We start from the raw sequence: 21852 nt of genomic DNA, 5'->3' as shown, positions 1-21852 counted from the left end.
GTGCCCTAATGGGCAAGCCTTGATAGAAACGGATAAAAAGCAGTCACATGACTGATATGCATTTCCTTTGCCCTTTCCTGTCCCAAGAGAACCCAGGCATAGGGATACTCAGCTTAGTTGTGAGGGGCAGAACTGGGGAAGCCCAACCCTCTCACCAAGGAGCTGAGGAGGGACTTAGCTCCTCTCTCTCCTAGACAAACACTGTCTATTCAGCAGTTTGACATCTCTAAGTCAAATGTGTAGCACAGAGTCTCAGGGTCACAATGCGAGTCACAATATATCTTTAAGCCAATATGCCGTTGTTCTGTCACCTCCCCCCTAGTTTACAGGCCTTGGATCACTATTTTATTTTGTATTATCATGGCGTAAACAGCACATTTATCTGTGATCCTCTCAGTCGGAATTAAAAGCTCCGAAATGATTATTAATCTGAAGTGAAATCTTAAATTTTATGCGTTTGTCTGTGAATGTGTTAGCGTTGCTGTAAGAAATAGTGCAGAGGAAACAACTGTAAGGATCTGACGTTTACTCTCTTAGAGCTCCGGAGCCCAGCTGATACCTCACAAGGGTCTTCCTGAGATGTCCTGTGGGAGGTTCAGATACCAGGATCTCTAGCCCAGAAAAACAAGAAAGGGAACCAAACCGTTACAGTGGCATTAATGTGTGCGGGGGTGGGGGGGGACACATGACCTAAACTTACTAGGTTCTACCTTCCAAGTACCTTGTACTGAGAATCAACTTGCCAACACATGGATTTGGGGAGACAGATTATTTTGGGGGACTCATACAAAACACAACACTTCATTTCAGCTTGTTCGAGACCTCAAAAACTGGAAGTGGCTTGCAGCGTTGGAGGAAAATTTAAGCATGACTGCACAATCCTATCTTGAACATAAGCACAGCAAGGAGCCTGTGTTATCTTTGCTTTTCAAAAGACAGAGCTAGTTTTGGCAGTGCAGTTATTAAAGTTGGAATGATACAGAGATTAGCATGGCCTCTGCATAAGGGTGACAGCCAAATCTGTGAAGTGTTTCACAGGTTTAGCTAGGAGTAGTGGGTCACGTGGTAACCCCAGAATGCAAGAGGCTAGAGCAGAAGGACTGATGTGAGTTTGAGGCCAGTGCAGACTATGCAGCCAGGTCCAGGCCAGACACACTGTAGTATAAGCCTGTCCAAGATATTAAACAAGCACAGGGGCTGTCAGTCTTTACCAAAACACATACACATGTACCATATGCACAAGTGTAGGGATGTGTGTCTTTCGTCTGTAGCACCACAGGGCATGGATGCTCTGGGAGGCAGGTCACAGGAAGTGACCGTGTTTACCCCATGCTGTTAGACAGGTGAGTGTTAGGCCATGGGGAAACCCCGGGACACCTTTGGGGAGGGAGCACAGTCTGAGATCAGCAGAAGAGCCTAAGCTGGCTTGGGTCCCCATGCCTGCAAGGAGGCTGGGGCCATCTAGTTCTGAGGCACCTCTGGGAAATGAGGAAGAGCTGAGAATGGAGTGGGGGCCGTGGGCTGGATCTAGCCCAGGGCCGGGGATGCGGGGTGGATGAAGGAGGGAAGCTCCGGCTGGCCCCAAGGGGTGAGAGTCCTTGGCTTGACATGACAAGCTGGCTTGAACTTGGCTTGGTGACAGCCAGTTCAGAGCACAGAGAGGCCTTTTACAGGAGATTAGACAGTGGCTCTGTAGGCAAAGGCCTTCCCCATGGCTCCCCAAGGTGGATCCCAATGAAAAGAGAGAGTCCATGGTTTTAAGGCATTTATTGTCAGGGCAGAAGGTCATCTCAGGGTGGGCCTGCTGTTAAATACCTTTTGCAGGGAGGAGTGTCTGGGAAGGAAAGCTTATTGGCTAAGCCTCCAGGCCTTTAGGTACTTCATTAAAATGGAGATCTGTCTTGAGCCTATGTGATCTGTAGCCATGTCCTCTACATGTGGAGGGGCTTGGGGGCATTGCCCTTACGTGACTGATGGCCACAAATCTATGGGGGTTGGGTGGGCTGCGGCTAGTGACAAGGGCCTGGTATCCAGGAACAGGAGAAGTACCTACCGTCCCTTCAGTGTTTCTAGGGTTTCAAGCTGTAGTACATCCAGGAACCACACACATGCACCATAAACATCATAAACATGCACATCACTCCACACACACATATACCATATAACACCACACACACCACTCAACATATACAATGCACACACATGCAACACACACACACACACATATACACACACACACCATGCACATATATACTCCATGCATCTATATACACTGGTGTGTACGTATACACACTATTATTATCAACATCACCACACACATACACAGACAGCACACACATAAACACACCGTACAAATACCATATGCATGCAGACACATGTAACCAATACTACACACACCCATACATACACATACACACATAGACACACACACAGAGAGAGAGAGAGAGAGAGAGAGAGAGAGAGAGAGGGAAGGAGGGAGGGAGGGAGGGAGGGAGAGGGAGGGAGGGGGAGGGAGGGAGGGAGGGAGGGAGGGAGAGAGAGAGAGAGAGAGAGAGAGAGAGAGAGAGAGAGAGAGAGAGACAATGGCTTCTAGCTTTGGGATATTAACTGATAAACAATCTGACTGACCATCCATTACTTCTGCTCCCCAAAGTTGATTCTAACTAGGTCTGACAAATTGTTTCTGCATTGTCTAAATTTGACAAAAATATTAATTCAGCTAGCTTGATAACCCTAAAAAAATCTATCTAACCATAATCCTTGGAGATGGAACCAAGTGGAATATTTTAAGCAATGTTTGGCTAAGACTTAAGGTTTCAAATATGTGGTTTTTAACAGGTCATCAATCATCTAGTGTATCTCAATACCTCCAAAGTCGGTGGTAATGTTGAAATTATACACACACACACACACACACACACACACACACACACACACACACACACATATATATACACATATTATACATGTATACAATATGTAATTGTATAGATTGTATGTATACAATATAAAATTGTGTATATATATGAACATATATATCATACATTATATATACAATTATAGGCTATATGAACATTCTTCAGATTTCAGTCGCTTTAAACAAAGGATTCCATAGATGTTTTGTTAGAGTTCTTCCTCCTTTTCTATACTTACTTCGCATGAATTCAAGCCACGAAGTGGTAGGCCATTGTTCTGAACCATCACCACCTTCTTGGTCACAGGAGAACCACCTGTTATATGTTCTCATTTTAGCCAATATGTTCTATTAAACCCTAAAACATGTTACTTCACCCATACTTTGTCCAACCTCCAGAATTTTAGGAAATAAGAAACCATAAAACATGGCTAGAAATACCTGGATTCTTTTGTAGCTTGCTCAAGTTTGAGGCCTGACATGTTCAAAGACCGTTGCTATGACCAGGTAAGCTATACAACACAATCAGTCCACAGATTATTAAAGACTGGCAGGTCCCAGGCTTTAATATACTTGTTGGTGGTCTTGCCTTCCCTCCTCCCTCTCCAGTGTACCAGTTTTCTTTTGTGGTAACTGATTGCCCAGATTTTAGCTAGATGCACAGTTTCCTGGTAATAGTCACCGTTTTCAGGTAAATGGATTCTTGTGACTCAATTAGGGCAAAGGAAAAGTAAGAGGTGTATGTCCTCACTCAGTGTGACACCCACTATCAGTGGGCAGAGTTTACTATGTATCTGGGTATATTCAATGTTGAATACTGATCTCTATTTTTTTGTGAAAGCCTGTGATACAAGACACTGATTCAAATCAGTGTTCAACATGGAAATGTGAAACGAGTTAAGAGGCAACAAAGATTGAGAAGAGCAATCCAATCCAACAGTTGGGAAAAGGTTAAGGGACAGGTCTAGAGAGAAAGCTGAACTAATTTAAAAATAAAACTCCCATTTGTGTGTCTACAAATAGGGCTAATCAAAACTGTGTAAAGGGAAACCTTTGGATAGAAGCCTTCTAAGTGACTGTATTACACTGCGAGTTGATGCGATCAAGCCTGAAGTGAAACAGTGGTTTTTACATTATGCTCCAGGAAGCAGATGCTCGCTAAATAACTCCCTTAACTTTTCTCTGGCGTCTATTGATTGTATCCATAGAAATTAAGAGGAGAAGGCAATTAAGTTTAAAATTTAATAGTGTTCTGCTGCTGTTAATTTACTGGCAGTCTTGATCAATGCGTCACCCTGGATAGAAATCTATGCACCCCATGTGCTAGAAAATTCTATGATGCCCTTTCAGCTAAGTTTATAACAATATCATGCAACTAAGGAGCAGGTATTCCAAAAACAGACAAAGAGTGACTTCAGTGGCCCACAAGTATTCAATCCATTTTATAAAAGAGATCTTTTAGGTAGGAAAAAGGAGATTTGGAATTGTATTTACTTAAGTACCTGTCAGTTTTGGGGATTCACTAAGTGCTCTATAAACCACATTCATCAGAAAAAAAGTACATTTTTTTCCTCCCAAAGAGTGCTAAAAATATTTATGTGCTCTGGGCATTCATTTTGCCTGACAATGACTGAGAACCTACATGTGTTATGATTTAATTCTGGAAAGAATAATTTAACATACAACATGAGTGGATTAGAATGTCCCAAAGGCTTTCTCAGTTTCCTCCATGCCAATGGGCTTTCTCATTTAAGACATCAGATAATACTCATGATAATTAGATATAAGTAACAAAAACAATTCTTCCTGTAAAATCTACCTAGGATAGGTTATATGCTGGTTAATCTTAACTTTTATTTTCTTTAAATTAAATGCATATATATATATACTTGTAATTATTTAAAGTTACAGAAAAATGTAAAGTTTTGTTCTCTCTTATTTTTACATGTTGTTCATAATTTTTATAATGTCTCCAGAAATGTAACTTATAATAGTAAAAATATATTCTGTCTTATCAATGATTTACCATTTACTGTTACTACACAGAAAATGTTCCCGGCTTTCACATTCTTTCCAATGCCCTGATAATTAATTGTTATAGGAGCAATTGATTTTCCTCAAAGGTGATAATATGCTGTGTATGAACGGCTAATAGTGGATGCTGCCCCACTGGCTTTTGACTGTCTATACACAACACATTATCAGGATTGCTCTCTATGTTTGGATCTTCTCAAGTGCTTTTGTTTTCCCAAGCTTTTTTTTTTTTTTCACCTGGATTTCATCCTCTCAGCCTCTACCAGCCTCATTCTGATTATGTCCACATGTATTGTGTAGATTCATTCATGTGCAAACTTAAGTAAAAAAGAACAGCCAAAAGCAACCCAGAAAGCTGAGCATGAAAGAGAACCAGAGGAAAGTGAAGATAGATAGTGACATAAGGACGCTGAGTTGTAGGGTAGCATAGTAGGAGGAACCACGCCAGGGGAAGAAAGGCTTTTTGTCTCCATCTTAAGAGCAGATCACTGTAACTGAAATTCATTTTCATTCCTACTGACATTAGGAGGATATGTTGTTGGAAGCTTGTGCTCTGTTTACCACTCTAGTGTCCACAAAACCCCTGGCGGTTGTAGTTATGGAAGGGCTACAGCAATCAAAGCTTCAATTGCTCTTTGTATAGTCATTCCCACTAAGCTGGGTGATTTAGCACATTCAAGGGCAGAGTGGATGATGGGAAAAGCCAGAAACCATTATATGGGATTTGCATATATACAGTCATCTGCATTATGTTGGTAAATATGATGTGTGTAAGATGATAAAGCAGGCTCTGAAAGCGAGGAACCCTGCACGTCAGTCCCAAGTGTGTACATTCCAAAGGTCTTTCCAACCTGGACTGGTCTCCCAATCCCATGTCTGAAAGGAAAATGGTGGAATGGCTTAGGATTAAAAGCATTGTGTCACTGAGAACAGCTAGAAAGCATGCTAGTTCCAAGACAGACTGCTCTTGCTTATTCTACAGTATAAACTGACCTGAGAGAGGATCAGGTAATGGCGCGCTCATCTGTAGAGAAAGCAACCGGGACTTCTTAGTAGGAAACTCCGGCTGACAGCCCCAACCTCTCCGGTTGATTTCCCTGATGTTTGTGAATCTCCAGCTTGATGGTAGTACCTTTGCTTGCTCTATCAGCCTGGCTACTCCAGTCACCTCTGCTGCTGAGCACAGACTCCTCATTGGTTGATGCTCTGTGTTCTCTTTGCTGCTTCTGTCCGCCAGTTGTTGTCTCTTCTTTCACTTTTGCTTGCTGTGTGCTTAATAAATGCACCCATTCAAAGGAGAAAAACAGCTACCATAGATCATTCTATGGACCTTATAGAATATCAATGTGGCATCATTTCAGAGGATTGGAGCTAGGCTATTTGTACTTGTGGCTGTCCCTGTGCTGGACTCTAGGAGGTGTTCGTTTTTATTTATATAGGCTATAGAGAACTATTTCATTTGAGATGTATTTCTAATTAAAATATTCTTTAATTTGTTGAAATGATATTATTATCAATATTTTAAAATTTTTTCTAGTACAGTGTTTCTGCAGGTATGGGCCCCAGACAAGCAAGGGACAGTTTCTGGTCAAATTCTGGGAATGTGCTTTATTGGGCACCAGCCCATGTATACAATCAGAGTCCCTGGTAGGAGTTTGATTGGGGACAGTGACCCATGTCAAGAAGCTACTTCTGAACCTGCCTTCTCATATCAAAGACATCTGGGTAAACATTCATTTTGCTTTTAGTTCTACTCAGGGAAGGAGCAAAGAGAGCTTTGGAGTTTTGAATATAGAAAGAAAGAGGCAAATGTTACAGATAGATACAGATTCTTACAAATGTAATACCCAAGAATACAACTCAACCATTTCTAGTAAGGTGCTTATCATGTACCCCGGACAACTACTTTTCTCTTTGTTATGCCAAAAGTCTGTCTTTTCCTTGGACATGAGTGATGGTATTTTAAAATGTCCCCTTACTCATCAAGGAGCTCAACCCAAGGACTGCATGCTGAGAAGAAAGATAAAAAGTGCTATCCTTGGAGACACCTCCCATGATGGAATGGAAGAGTTGGGTCGGCAGACCTTGGGGAAGGGAGGGGATGCTTAGAACATCCCTTCACAAGCTGTCATATTGAGATTTGGCAGCATAAACTTTATCCCTTATATATACTCCTAAATGTCACAAATGGATTCTCAGCTGGATACATTTGTTATAGAGAGAAGAGACCAAACAAAACAAGAACAAAAAACCATTTTTAGGATCATTCCTTATGCTCATTGGGTGAGGGGTGGACAAAAAAGCCACTCTTTCAGAGAAGGTGACAATTGATGTATTTCTCAAAGAGTCCCTTCTGACCTGCTTGTGTAACAAGGCAGGTGTCAATTAGTCTGTCAGTCTGGACAAAGGAAAGCAAACTGAAAAACTTAATTAAGTTGCTGCACTCATTACCCCTGAACTTGACTGTGTTAAGTTTTTCCAGAACTGCAGGTATCTGTGACTGCCGCACAAAGACTCTTATGTATTGCTTTGTTTCACTGGGGACGATGTCATTTCATGAACATCTTCAAATGAGAGTTTTCTATGGGCAAACGGGGAATTAGGGAAAAACAGAAATGAGATTTATTCGTATCGATCTTATTACTCATTTCAAAGATGAGCTAATGCTTTCTATCAACTGCAAATACATTTCTTCAGCTCCCGTAAAACTAGTACTAGTCCCATTTGATTCTGTGCTTGAACCAGGATTAGTTACATTTACTCAATTCTCAGAACGTGTATTTTGTAAAAATGAAGGATTCAAGTTTGAAGCCATTGCTTACTTCTCCCTGTCCATTAAAAGATCAAAAGATCTAAATTCCTTGCTTTTGGACTTAGTCCTTGCATAAATTTATTTCCTTCTCTCTAAGACTTAGATTTTGAACTTAAAATCAAAGCAGAATCAGAATTTCCAATGCTTTTTTACATAATTTTATTTTCTTAACCTGTCTGCTTCTTTTCTTCTCAAAGAAAGTTGTTTTCTAGCTCACAGGCTAAGACTTTGTCCCTGCAGTGTGTGCAATGGTCTTGCTTTCCCTTAGGAAACATCTTTACGTTCCTAGCTCCTGCCCTGGATCACTGGGAAGGATCCTGAGCCTAAGTTTCATTTTGTCAAGTCATACCCATGCTTAGGGGAAAACTTGTGTCTCATGACCATCAAAAATGGTAGAAGAATGTCCTGACCTACTGCTTATGAGAAGGGCTGTCCCCACTTTATCCACGGTTGTGACTGTTTCTCAGCAGGACACCCATCTCTACCCCTTCTCTCCCACCATCACTGGCTCCTTCTCTTTGCAAGAGCTGATCTTCCAGAAGTTGCTCCACAAACTTCCAGAAAACAAATCTGTTTTCAGGGAATTTTCAAAGATGTTACTATGTAAAAATAAAGTAATGGTTAGGCTGCCCTTATTCTTTAGGAATAGGTTATACAAGAGAGAAAGGAAGTGAAAACATCTCTATTCCACTCATATAAGACCGTCGCTTGAGCTTTTCAAAGTGGTTTTCAAATGGCAGGGTGTTTTTGTGGGGGGGGGGTATTGTGGAAAGCATCCAGAGACTAACATTTTATCAGTTGTCTTGACTCACTCACTCACTCACTCACTCACTCACTCACTCACTCACTCACTCTATGTATCTATCTATGTATCTATGTATGTATGTATGTATGTATGTATGTATGTATCTATCTATCTATCTATCTATCTATTTATAAGGGTCTATAAACCTACTTTTGCAGTCTACAGATCCTCTGAGAGTCAGAATCCTGCATTCTAACTCTAGAAAAAGCACAAAAGTATTAATGAAACAAATAATTGGTTCTTCAAGAAAGACAAGATGGACAAATCCTCAGTCAAATTAGCCAGAAGGGCGGGGGGGGGGGAGGAGAGAGAGAGTGCACGGCAATGTAATTATAGCTGAAGAGGAAACATTGCCAGAGGTACCAAGGAAATTCAGAAATTAAATCTCAAAGACACACTAAAAACATATCTCTCTTAATTTGCAAACCTAAAAGAAATGGATGAGCTTGTAGGTAGAGCTGAGTTATCAAAATTAAACCAAGATGAGGTCAATAATTTTAAAAGACTTATAATAAGCAATAAGATTGCTGCAATTTAAAAATCTGGGTTTGCTGCAGAATTATTATGGTTTTTACTTTGATACTGGGGTAGAAATGATGATTACATGTTTGCTGGATAAGTGCCATACTACTGAGCTACATCCTCTAGTCCTGAACTAATTGCTTCTGGGAGATGATTTAACTTTCCCAAGTCCTTTTAGAGATTGCACAACACTGGACCAGTAAGTAGATTTTGGAAAAACAAGCTATAGTTTTGGCTTATCAATTGTACATATTCTAATTCATAACATATCCTGTAGTAGTACAACAAGACCATATGGTTAAATGTTTTTTGTCTGCCTCTCTCAATCCACAGGGAACAGGGTAAACCGTTCAGAAGCATGGTCCCTGGAACAACACCATCAGAACTACCTAAAATGTTAACAAAAAAGTAGGATTTTGTGTCTCACTTTTATGTGCATTCTAAAACAGTCATAAATATGTAGATATGGAAGCAGAATGGTGGTTACCATAGGCCAGGTGGCAATGTAATCAGAGTATGCATAATATCCTGAGATTCAAAGAATAAGTTGAAGAGATCTATTTTACAATATGGCAACTGTGTTAATAAGAATATATTGCATTCTTAAAAATCATTAATCAGTTGCTTTTGCACCTCCTCCAAATCATTAAATTTGTGAGGTTAATTAGCTTCATTTAACCATTCTACCACAGATACATATTTCTAAACAGCATGTTGTAGATGATAAATATGGGTAACTTTTGTCAATTAAAAATAAATGAATACAAAGAAAACAGTTATAGATTCCCAGCTTTCATCTCTGCCTTCTGAATCTGGAGTCAGCACAAGGGCTATAGCTTTTAGGTAAACTCTCTTTGTTGAGGTGTGGTCTGTCCCTATGCACCGTAATGTTAAATTCTGTACCTAAAGGTCTAGGCCTCTGAGTGAGTTCTCACCTTTACAAACTTTTGTTGCAAACCACGTTCCTTGATTTAAAACTAGTAGTAAAATAAAACTGGCTATAGCCAACTGCTAGAGGGATTAGAGGTGTGTATGTTTGTGGGTGGGGGAGGGGGTGAGTTACCTAGTTGTGGGTGGAGAAGGGAGAGGAGTTAGGAGAGATCAAGGAAGAAGGAGGAAGAACTAGAGAGGAGAGGAGAGGAGTGGAGAGGAGAGGAGCAGAGCCACAGTGAGGGGAGATGGTCAAGAGCACCTGGCCAGAAGAAACAGAAAGCATCTGAGGTTCACCACTGGGAAGGTAGCCAGGTCAGCAGTTGGAAGAGTAGATTAGGGGTTAAACCCCCCCCCCCAGTAATTGTCAAAGCCAAATAAAATAACTATAATTTGTGTCTCATTTATTTGTAAGCTAGTGCAGTGTGTGTGCCTGTGCACATGTGTGTGTTTCTCTCCCTCCCTCCCTCTTTCTCTGTCTTTCTCTTTCCATGTCTCTGTCTGTTTCTGACTCTGCCTGTCTGTCCCTTCCCTCCCCCATCACTCTCTGTCATTTTCATACAGAAATCTCACCAAATAGCCTAGGTTGGCCTTGACTTCTTGAATTCTCAATGCTGCTTTCTCAGCGTCTGGATAATAAGATCTTAGTAATTCCTTGTGAGCTCTACTGAAGCTGTACATAGGGGTAGTCATGGGGAGGTAAGAAGCAAAGCAGCATCTGAAATAGCAGCTGCTTTGGACTAGCACCATCACCACCAAAGCACTGTCACTGAGCACAGGCAAGAATGGATGAAGTAGTTTTCATAAGTCCCAAAATGCTCAAGACCCCCAAATCCTTGTAGAAGCTCAGAAAATGGTTTCAGTGTCTCTATTAATCTATGGCTGGGCTTCAACAAGGGAATGTAGTGAACGGACATAGCTGCTGTCTTCAGAGATCAAGGCTCAGCAATAAGAATGTTTGAAATAGCTGACCTTGAGATCAAAGACAGCAAGAAAGATATTAAGATCACTCGGAACAACTGAGGGCGGGCGAGTCGAGGGATCAAGATGTTTAGAACCAGGTGACAGTACAGACAAGTGCATGTATGGGTAGAACAGGTAACGTTTAAAGACAGAGATGATATGTATTGGTTTTGTTTCTTACAGAGAGAGTGGGATAGTCTTACAGAGCTGCCCCCATTCTTGTTTAATTCTTCAGCTGACTAGTCAGCACGCTAGCTGACTAGCGTCACATGTTTTGAAGTTACTGTTTCTTTGCCACTGTACCCTACATTTACAGTGGAGTCCTATTGGTGGAGAATGCTGGCCAATGGATGTCCTTTCAAGCGATGTGTGAAGAATTCATTTCTCATTACAGTCTCATTACAGCTTAAGACATTATTTATCTAGCAATTCCCAAAAGTGAAGTTCCAGGATGCCAAGGCAAGAGGTTACAGACAGCCACTAGTGTTTCTTTCAATACAGAGTATGTCATGGAGGTCTGGGGATATGGTAATGCTTAAGTCACAACAGCGCCCTTAGAGTTAACTGTCAGGTGAATCATGATGTTAGTGATCAACATCCCAGGAATGAGTATAAAGCCTGACAAATAATTCCTTAAAAATTATCTAGCACAAATCCGGCATATTGCTGTTTGTCAAATTATTCCTATGCCAGATGCTTACACAAAGTCTGTTGCCCATTGCCAAATGGCTTTGCTGCACATATCCTCATTAGATAGAATTGACATTCTTCACAGTTACTTGATCAAATGGAATTAATGACCACGAGACTCATATTTGCATTCTGCACCTACCATGTCTGTTGCCATTCCACACCCCACTCACCTGCTGGCTCAGGCTCATTCTTCTCCCGTGGATATGGAATGCACCAGAGTTGCCAAGAACTGAGTTACAGTTTGCATGTTGAGCGGAGAAAGAGAGCGACTGTGTGGCGCCGAGAGGAGTTGCCATTCTAATGTGCATCCCTCCTGACATTTCTGAAACGTGCTGCATTTTCAGACTGCACACAGTCTCCCATCCTAATGGAGGGCCTGTCAATCCCCAGCACAAATTGCAGAATGGTAAAGGACTCTGCAATGGGTCCTTTGTCAAGACAGAGTGTTTGGGACACTACATCTGACCCACTCAAACCCCATCATTCTTCAAAGAACTCAAAAGCCTTGAGTCTGCTAGTGTTCAAGGTCAGCAAAGGCTCTTGTCTCTAGAGATTAATCCATTTCTCTCCCAGTCTTAGTGAAATAGAGTACTGCCATAGCAGCCGGAGGAAAAGAAACGAGCAGCTAGATATGTGTACTGTTTCAGATGAAAATATATCATCATTCAAACAAGGAATATGTGAGCTCATGATTGACAGCTACAGTATTCAACATTTACAATTCCCTCTTCAGGGATCTCCAGCATCGATTGAAACAGAATGCAGTGTTTAGGAACTACTCAGGGGTACTTTCAATAAAATGCTTCAAATAATGATTGTCCGAAGCTTGCTAGACACTTTGTAAATGTCAGGAACACATTAAATATGTTAAATGAGCATGTCCAATATCCAGAAAACAACACGAATGATTTACTATCAATTTCACACATGCCTGGGAATGTCTCCCTGATGCAAGACAAAAAGGTCCTCTTTGACCAGAGCATACTGACCCCAAGTTTTGGTCCTGGCACAGTATTCATGGGTGCCATTCATGCTCAACATGAACTGTGAGATACTTTCTTAGTGTTAAGTAGATATGTTTTGGGGCTAAATAAGAATTTCGAGTTTAAAATGCCTTTTATGGTTGAGTAAGGACTAGAATAGATGTTGTGCTTCATTAACAGTAGATAAGAGAGGTTACTACACTCCTTAAAGTTACAAGTTTTCTGACTATATCCTTAAATCTCTCAAGAATCTTCGGACCTTCACCATCTTTGGCCCCTTCATCCTGTTCATGGGTCCTTGTGTGCATTTTGGGAAGGAACCACCAGATCATCCATCACTCAGATGTCCTCTCTGTAAACACCATGTGTGTCTAGAAGAATCTTGGTAGTAAAATTCCACTGAACCTAGGGGTTGGGGATTTAGCTCAGTGATAGAGCGCTTGCCTAGCAAGCTCAAGGCCCTGGGTTCGGTCCCCAGCTCCGAAAAAAAGAAAAAAAATTCCACTGAACCTGTCTTTTTATCATAAAACATATTATTCCTAATCTTAGGCTACCTATTGTATCTAAGCACTTTTTAAAATACTTCTTTTTTATTTTATGTGTATGAGTGTTTATCCTGTATGTGTATGAATACAATGCATGCATTACAGTGCTTAGATCCCCTGGAACTGAGTTTACTTAGTTCATATATGTGCTATTGTTCATATGTATATATCTGCATGTCTTCAGGGTTGATCACATGAGACTGGATAAACAAAAGCATGATGCTCCTTTTCTTGGTAGCCAATGATTACTTGTAACTCTTCATCTAGTGTGGGGCTTTGCGAAATTTCTTCTATTCACATTGGCATGCCCACTGGTGTTGTTTGGTCTTGTTAAGGTAGCTGGATCATCGTACTTTCCTAAATGCAATTTACCTGGCATATATAGAAGACACAATCTCACAGCAGGCATATTGGTCTTCTGCATTCTTACAATCTTTCTGTCCTTTCTTCCTTGAGGTTACCGGAGCCTTATCCATAGATTCTGGACTCGGATTGTAAATGTATCTGCTGGGGCTGGGTACCCCATAGTCAGTTGTTCTTAGCAGCTGGGCTTTCCTGGAATGGTCCCTGTCTGTTATATAAAGAGGCTTCTTTGATGAGGAGTAAGAGTTACACTTTTCAAATTGGATCTGGGCACAGGATGGATGCCTCATATAAGGACTGGCAGTTGGGTGTAGTGCAAGCAGACTAAGGTAGGGCAAGCTGGCCAGACTGGGCCGGCACACAGGATATGCAACTGATACTAAGCTTAGGTGTTGGGACAGATTCAGACAGGACTGACCAGACTTTTCGGGCACACCCAGATTGTTGTTTTAATGGAGTGAAAATATATAGGGCTTAGGATCCAAGCTATATCCTATAATTCCACTGAAAGTACTTAATACCAAACAGAGAGTTCAAGTTTCCAAAGAGCGGGCCTTACATTCTCTATCACTTAACCATACTTACTGCTTCTTAAAAATGTATTCATTTGTCTTTCACACTACCTAAACATCTGGATTCCCTTCATTCTTATTTTGTTACTTGTTATTTCTTGGCCTAGTGTGCTTTTGTGTAGACATCTGTCTACAAGGCGTCATAAACTTCAGGCTCACTGAGAGGTGGGATTCATTCCCAAGACCTTGCCTGCCAATTGCCTAAAGCTGTTTATTTAATCACAAACCTTTAACCCTGACACATCTGCAGGTTTGGGACTCAAATCCTCAACATTCTATTTAACATTGATAACAGGATAAAAATTATCCTGAGTTTACTTCCTATTCCACACATTTTCCCAAAGGATAGCATCTTCCTTACTACAAATCTGCCTTTTCTTCCTTAATACCCATGGTAGCAGCCTCCAAGAACAAACTAGGAAGCAGGGGACTCCTCCTGCCTCTCTTAGCCTCAATGCAAAAGAATCATGAGTAGCTAGAGTCCTCATCAGTAAGAAAGTAAACATGGTGTCTTCTATTTTTCTAAAACACATGGAACTTTTGGGATTTCATTTTCCCACCTTTGGCCTAATTTGGAGTACTAAGAGTTGTTATGTACCATACAAAAATGTTCTATAACTCTGATAACAAACGGTTATAACGATGGGGCTCTGTGTTGGTAAAGAAATGGAAAATAGAGGAAGCCTGGTCTCCAGAAAACTATGTGCTCAATCAGACATCATTACCTCGTTATGGCCAGTGGATAGCCTCTGCCAAGACGGTTCGGTTACTAGTTTTATTGAAGGGGGAGATATTTTCTGATGATTTACATATGAGAGGAGTTAATATAGTTGCCAAACATACATGTAAGCAAGATTTTTTGCACAAGTTCAACTTTTGATTCTATTATAAAACATAAATGATAAACATCTAAATGTATTAAAAATGTGTCTCTCTCCTATGAAATATTGTTGAATATTGTAAACATGAATGGTAAGACCTTTCAGAGTCTGTCCACTCCATCTCCTTTCTATTGTCAAAACAAAACAAAACAATCACTTCGGCTTCTTCTCTATCACCTGGTCTTCTAGTAAAAATGGGGTGCCATTTCCTATATGCCTAAGTCCACAGCTTACTTCTTTAGTGTTTTTATAATATTCTCATAAATGGACCACCAATATCTCTTTCTTTCGTTACTATCTTGTGGCTTTGTGGATCATTCCCTACAAGAACCCACTCCTCCCTCTCGCCATCTTTGTTCTTTCTTTAATAATGGAGATGGGCTGTTGGCTTCTCACAGTAAATTTGACTTCCTTGCCAGTAAAGGCCTATCTCTTTATTCTTGTTCCCTAGCATGAAAGTCACTCTAGAGTGGACACACACTGAGCAGCTGAGAAACAAGAGTGTGCTTTAAACATCTCGATCAAAAGGAAGTAGCAGGTAGCTTGTCTCATACTGACCTGTGACTATTTACCTAATCCTCTTCAAGTTCTCTAAGGATGAAGAAGAGCTCACAGATTTTTCTGGGCGGTTTCATTTAGACAATGTAAGTACAAAGCTGTGGAGACTTCTCTTTTCAACTTACTATGTAGCTTTCCTTTGGCAACATGGAAGCCATGTTTAGCATGATCTAGTTCTTTTGAAAGTAAAATATAGTGCATTTCTTCTCATTGACTTCTAACTCTAACTTACAGCCCCATTCAAACTGTGTTAGATAGCATTAGCACACCAGATTCCACAGTAGCTATGGCTGGCTCATGGAGAAACCTCAGAGGTTTTCATAGAATTCCACAGACAAGCTGGATTCACTGAAATATTGTCGCTGTTCTTCGTTATGTAAAACCTACCACTATTGTGAGACGCAAGAGTAGATTTCGCTGGTTACTCCATGAAGCACACACTGATCCGACTCACAAATAAACAAGTAAAATGTTTCTAGAACTGCATTTCAATATTATTTATTGTCCTAGTTGCCTGTGTATTTCTTGAAACTTTAAGAAGCATGGTCCTAAGAAAGGGTTTGGAGCCTTATATCACTTGGCTTGGGCTTTAAGGCACAAAGCAGATGAAGAAGTCTAGAGACTTGCTCCTTACTTGATTTCCTCTCCAGGAGATGCATACAGTGGTGGAGACGTCTATTATGTACCCTCTGCTATCCATGGAAGAATGTCCCACCCCTTCCACATTTAGCAGAGGCTCCCCTGGTTCTTTATTCTGTTGTGCTTCTTAGTAACGTGACATGGGGCTTTGAGTCAAGCACTTAATTTAACCCCAGGGCCTTTGCTCTCTCCTTTGGCATAAAAGATGGTTATGGGATGGGCCAAGTGAATATACTTAAAGTGTGTAGGGTTCTAGCTGGCAAGTCATGTCTGTTCTCATCCTCACGATTATTATCTACGGTGCTTGTCATCCTTAAGGCAGAAAATGGCTTCAGAAGCTACAACACACAGCACCACAACCATTAACAAATGCTTAGAGTTGATTAGTGATAGAGATTATTGAATAGTAAATTATGGGCATTATTCAGTTCATGGGCTTGGGAATGCTTCTCTATGATTCTGGAGTTATACTCCTCTATGGAAACTTGCAAATGCTTTAAAACTTTTCAGTCTTCATCTATACTTACCTACATCATGTCTATACTTCTGAAACTTTTGGCTCATTAAATGTCATACAGAAATTAGAGTGTGGGAAGCAATGTTTATAGAAAAAGAGGCAAGCATGTTTTTTTAAAGACTGGAACTAGTGACGTGTCTAGAGATTATAGGAGAGGGACTTGACAGTGGGCAGAGGGAAACATCACCCCATGTTGTCAGTCACCTGGCAGAATGGACTTCATCCAGTCCTTTAACATTCTAAATATCAGAGTCTCTTACCAGAAAACAGAATGCTACCACTAATCTTACAATGGTGCTATAATGAGTGTTGGAGCTGAGAAAATTAAATGCTGCAATTAAAACAAACATCCACTGGTTACCTTGCTTCGAATCACCTTTTAACTATGTTGTACTATCCTAGTGCCATACACATCCTTTTAACACATCTTCTAGACACAGAAAATGATGCAGCACACCAAAGAGAAGCTGATTCTTCAACCTTTGCTGTCACACAGACACAGAATGCCACAGACAGATAATTGATGCCCCCTGTGCTAAATCTTTGTTACAAAGCTAAAAAGCCAGCAGAGTGATATGGAGCTCTCCCTGCTGACTGCTTCATTCCACTCCAGACAACCTCATTAGGGAACAATTGTATTCAGATTATTGGGTTCTGTGTAACAGACACATGGTGCTACTCATTGTACTTCAGATGCAAATGAACATGTGTGTCTAATTAACAGGACATGACAGTGAACCATTCATCACACTGATGGAGGGAGCCTCTGCCACCTAAGAGAAAGGTTAGCCACTGTTTCCAGGAGGGATTGGGTTGCCATGAAAGCTGACTGTGGGATTCTTTTTTGGACATAAGTTTTCTCTCTGTAGAGTAGACATTGGGTACTGAAGTGTATAATTCAATTCCCTTTCATTTTCAGACTTTAGTGACAGGCATATATAAATGATTTGTCCTTATAATTAAATGTACCCCTTATGGGCTTTTAGAGGATCCCCAATTCAAGACAATAAAGGACCTATACAGGAGGATCAGAGGAGAGGAGAGAGGCTGGACCTTTCTCTTCTCTTTACCCAGGTCTCTTTTCATTAGCCAGAAATTTTCTACAAACATTTCCTACAGAAGCAAACATTATTTTTGACTTTCCAGGCTCATGACCTTTGTTGTAACTATTTGTTCGTGTGTGTGTGTGTGTGTGTGTGTGTGTGAGAGAGAGAGAGAGAGAGAGAGAGAGAGAGAAACTTAGTGCAGAAGACATAGAAATGCATAAATAAATGAGTGTAGCTGGGTACTAATAAAACTGTATACATATATTACATGTATGCTCTATGTACATTACATATATATACATATATATACATATATACATATATATTCATATATACTGCATATATATATATATGCAGTAGAACAATTGAGTATGCAGGCTATAATTTCCAAATTCCTGTGTGAGGTGTATTTTAAGCAGCCTTCTGGGAAATTCTGATGCATATAATTTTGAAGGTCATTAGGTTGGGTCAAGAGACCATGACTGTGATCCAAATGGAGAACTTCCTTGTACTCAATTGACAGAGAGAACACGTTCCAGAGGCTATTGTGGCGAGTGTTATCAGAGGCTACTGTGTTCAGTGTTAGTTTCAATGATTGTATGAGCATCAGTATTTACACGTTTTCTCAATATAAAGTATCTATGGAGAATTCTTCAGAGAAAATCAGTTTGCTTATACTTCATGGTATAGAGCACTTGTTCATTTATTGACTGACTGAGACAGTCACCTCACAAGGCAGACACTCCCTCAGTGCTGACTTCTAGAAGGATGCACAGCCTCATAGCTCTGCATTTCTGGATCGCAGAGTTCAGAATCAGAAGTTTTTTCCTCCAACTGTATTGAAGCATTTGACATTCTCAAAATCGAAAACTAAAAAATGGCAGAAATGGAAATGGCACTACATATAAAATCTGTTAAGCAGATGTTACAGTAAGTCAGTTAGTGGCTCTCCAAGTTTATGGCTTATGAATTGTGGTCTGCCTCAGAAGTGCAAACATCAGCTCTGGGAGTCTTAGGTGTCATATCCTTCGGTTATAACAAGAACCAAACATAAATAAGAGCTACAGACATCAAAATAAGGTTCCACTCTTTCTTTGATTATTTGACCTCTGTTGGTAAATCAGATAAACTCAGCCTATGGAGTAAAATTCTGCTCTCGATATTTTACATCTAAGAGCCTGTGGTGGTCAGAGCAGGCAGAATAGTGCCTGACATTACAGAGATTAGAACTGGCAAAAGAAGAGAGTCCCGTCTCCATCAAGTTAAAGGAAAAGCTAAGAGTCCCGGCTTTTCATATGCATGTGTATATTGCTGAAATTATTGCTGGGAAGTTACATTACAATGTTCAGCCCTGCCCACAGATGCTCTCCCTTCCATGATCTACTTTTGTCATGGAAAGCCCAGCCAAAGGCTCCATTTCCCAGGCTTCCTACCATTAGGTGAAGTCACTCGACTGCTCTCAGGCAATAATATTATGCAAATACAAATAACACATGTCACAGGAAGATAAGGATGAGAAAACCACCTAAAGGCAGAATTAGTATCATAGAGGCATGATGGACCAGAGCATGCTTTTCGGCAAGCAACCAGGGCAGGTAACAGCGCAGTGCCCACTGGGTAGGATTACACATCCGTGGGGAATGCCAGCCACTCTTTCCCTTTCTTCTCTCTCTGAAGGTGGTTTTCATGCGTTTGTTTTGTTTACTCATTGTACTTCCTTCCTTCCCTGCTCTTATGAATTTGATGTGTGGGGACTGGGTAAGAATATACCTAAGATTTCGGTTATTAAGGCATACCAGCTATGAGGAAGTGTCACCCTACATCTGACTCTTACACCCTGGACATTTTAGACAGGGAGCTTTGGACAACCACAGATTAAGCTTTTGGGTTGCTCCTTTGTAAGGACATGGAGACTATGTTCTGTTTGTGAGCAGGGTTAATATAGATGCTGCTGGCTGGAGAGAAAAGCTGTAGAAAAGACAAACAGTGCTGCCCAGAGCAGAATGCTCTTATTTCATAATAGAGGACACCACACACACACACACACACACACACACACACACACACACACACACACACACACAGCACCACCACTAAACCAGAACAACAACAACCGAAAAAAAAATCTGCTTATTTTTAAGGCCTTTGTAATGAGGTAGGACCTTTCAGCAGTGAAACATGAACTTGTCTAGATGTGAAATATTCGCCACAGCTTGAGGCTTGGTCCCCACCAGATAATGATTTGAGAAAGTGATGGGAAATCTAGTGGTCACTTCCCACATGCCTCTAGGAAGATGCACAGCCACACTGTGGTCCTGGGCAGAGATGGGAGTAATGCTGCTCACACAGTGTGACGGTGAACCCTGATTGTCGATCGACAGGATTTGAAATCACCCAGGAGACGAACCTCTTGGGATGTCTCAGAGAGAGTTTCTAGATTGTGTTAAATAAGATAGGAAGATGGATCCTGAATGCAGATGGTATTATGCCATGGGTACCATTCCAGACTAAATAAAAAGGAGACCGTGAACTGAGCTACAGCACTTGTTTCTCCCTGAGCTTCCTGACCGGGTGCAGTGGGACCAGCTTCCTCAAACTCCAGCCAGCATGGCTTTACCTGCCGTAAGGTACAGCAACCTCGCTCTTAATTATCCTTAAGGTGCTTTTGTCATGGCAGCTGGAAATCTAACTGATACAATCAGTACGGGCTTTTCCCATACTCAGAACTCTAGCTCTGACTAGTCCTCTACCAGAAACAGCTGTTCCTTTCTCAATCAGCTGTCTGGGTTAATCTTGGAACACTCTCATGGCTGCCATAAATCTTATTTCCACTCACCACTGTCTGTTGGCAGGCTTTAGCATGGAATCTTCGTGCTGTAGGCTTACACAGGCCTCCTACAGCCTCCTCTAGGTATGTTGGCTTTCCTAAGACTTTCAGCAGAGCTCACTGCTCCTGTTCCTCTGCACCCTGATTTCTTACTTATCTACACTGTATTCCCCTTTCCTTTGTACAGGGACTTCTAATCCGTTTGGGATATTTATGAAAGAAGCGTGAAAGGAAGAAGAACAATTTGAAACATCGTGTGTGATTTCCTAACAAAGTAAGCAGACACCTTGACGAGCTGGAAGCTGACTCTGGCTGCTAAGAGGATGCAAGGCATCGCAGAGAGGCATCTCTGCCCCCCAGAGTACCAAGACCTAATGATACTGCTGTTTCTTTTCTCAGTTTTAAAGCTCTCTGATTTAATTTCAAGTTTTCACACAGACATCTGTCAGTTTCACATTTGTGTTAAGTTTATTTCAGAGTCTAAGTTTTGGAATAAACTCTGAGCAGTCCACTCATTTAATTCGGTTTTGTATAATACACATCTGGTTTGCTTCACCTGCTTGGGGACTGTGTTATTAGATGACCAATTAATGAACATTTGCTGAAATTTAAGTATGAGCCTGGAGCTCAAGAAAGCAATTTGGCCCCAACATGCCTTTGTAAATTTTTTTCTCTATTACTCCCCCAGGCTCCAGCCAAACTGATATGTGTCTTTGAAATGAGCCCTGTGATTCCTGTCCCTTCTGTCCTGATTCTGCTGTCGCCTTCATCCAGGGTAAGGACAACAGCTACATTTGTGAAGCACAGGGCAGGAATTTGTAAACTGCCACATGTGTTAAGTTATTAATCCTTCCATTGATCACATTGCACAGGCTGTGTTATTACTCTCAATTTACAAGTGAGAAGACTCAGGTTGAAGCTGGATTTAGTATTTATACCATATTCTGAAAATACTATACTTTTTTATACATGGTTTTAGTGGACAGTTCTTACAAGCCTGGAATTCACCAAGCAGGTCAGGCTGGCCTCAAACTCATAGTTTCGCCTGTCTCTGCCTCCTTATGCTGGAATTGAAAACATGAGCCACCAGGGCAGGGGAAGTGTTCTTTCACATTACTTTTAATGTTTTATGAAATATTTATAGATGAAAACTTTAAAATATAAGATAACTCTGCTTCTTAAAGGTGTGTAGGCCCAACCCATGTTTCTATACTCCCTACCTCTAAACCTTTAGTTATTCCATATTCT

At 40.9% G+C, this 21852-nt stretch overlaps 1 protein-coding gene, 1 long non-coding RNA gene and 1 other non-coding gene across 5 annotated transcripts in view; 2 read left to right on the top strand and 1 right to left on the bottom strand.

Annotated features, from left to right (window-relative positions):
• Window positions 1-21852, bottom strand: part of Tafa1 (TAFA chemokine like family member 1) — a 504481-nt gene that overhangs the window by 75109 nt on the left and 407520 nt on the right. The window lies entirely within an intron of this gene.
• On the top strand, window positions 941-1042 carry Rnu6-131 (RNA, U6 small nuclear 131). Its single transcript, XR_005504231.1, has one exon. It is a non-coding gene; the product is annotated as a U6 spliceosomal RNA (small nuclear RNA).
• The window catches only part of LOC120102500 (uncharacterized), a 55463-nt gene continuing 53085 nt past the window's right edge, over window positions 19475-21852 (top strand). The window contains exons 1-2 of the long non-coding RNA XR_005504174.2: window positions 19475-20878; window positions 21293-21379. This is a non-coding gene — a long non-coding RNA (uncharacterized LOC120102500). The remainder of the gene's footprint in view (window positions 20879-21292; window positions 21380-21852) is intronic.

This window comes from Rattus norvegicus, chromosome 4, assembly GCF_036323735.1.
Source record: "Rattus norvegicus strain BN/NHsdMcwi chromosome 4, GRCr8, whole genome shotgun sequence".
In the NCBI taxonomy this organism is placed as follows: Eukaryota; Metazoa; Chordata; class Mammalia; order Rodentia; family Muridae; genus Rattus; species Rattus norvegicus.
This window is presented reverse-complemented; position numbering and strand designations above follow the sequence as displayed.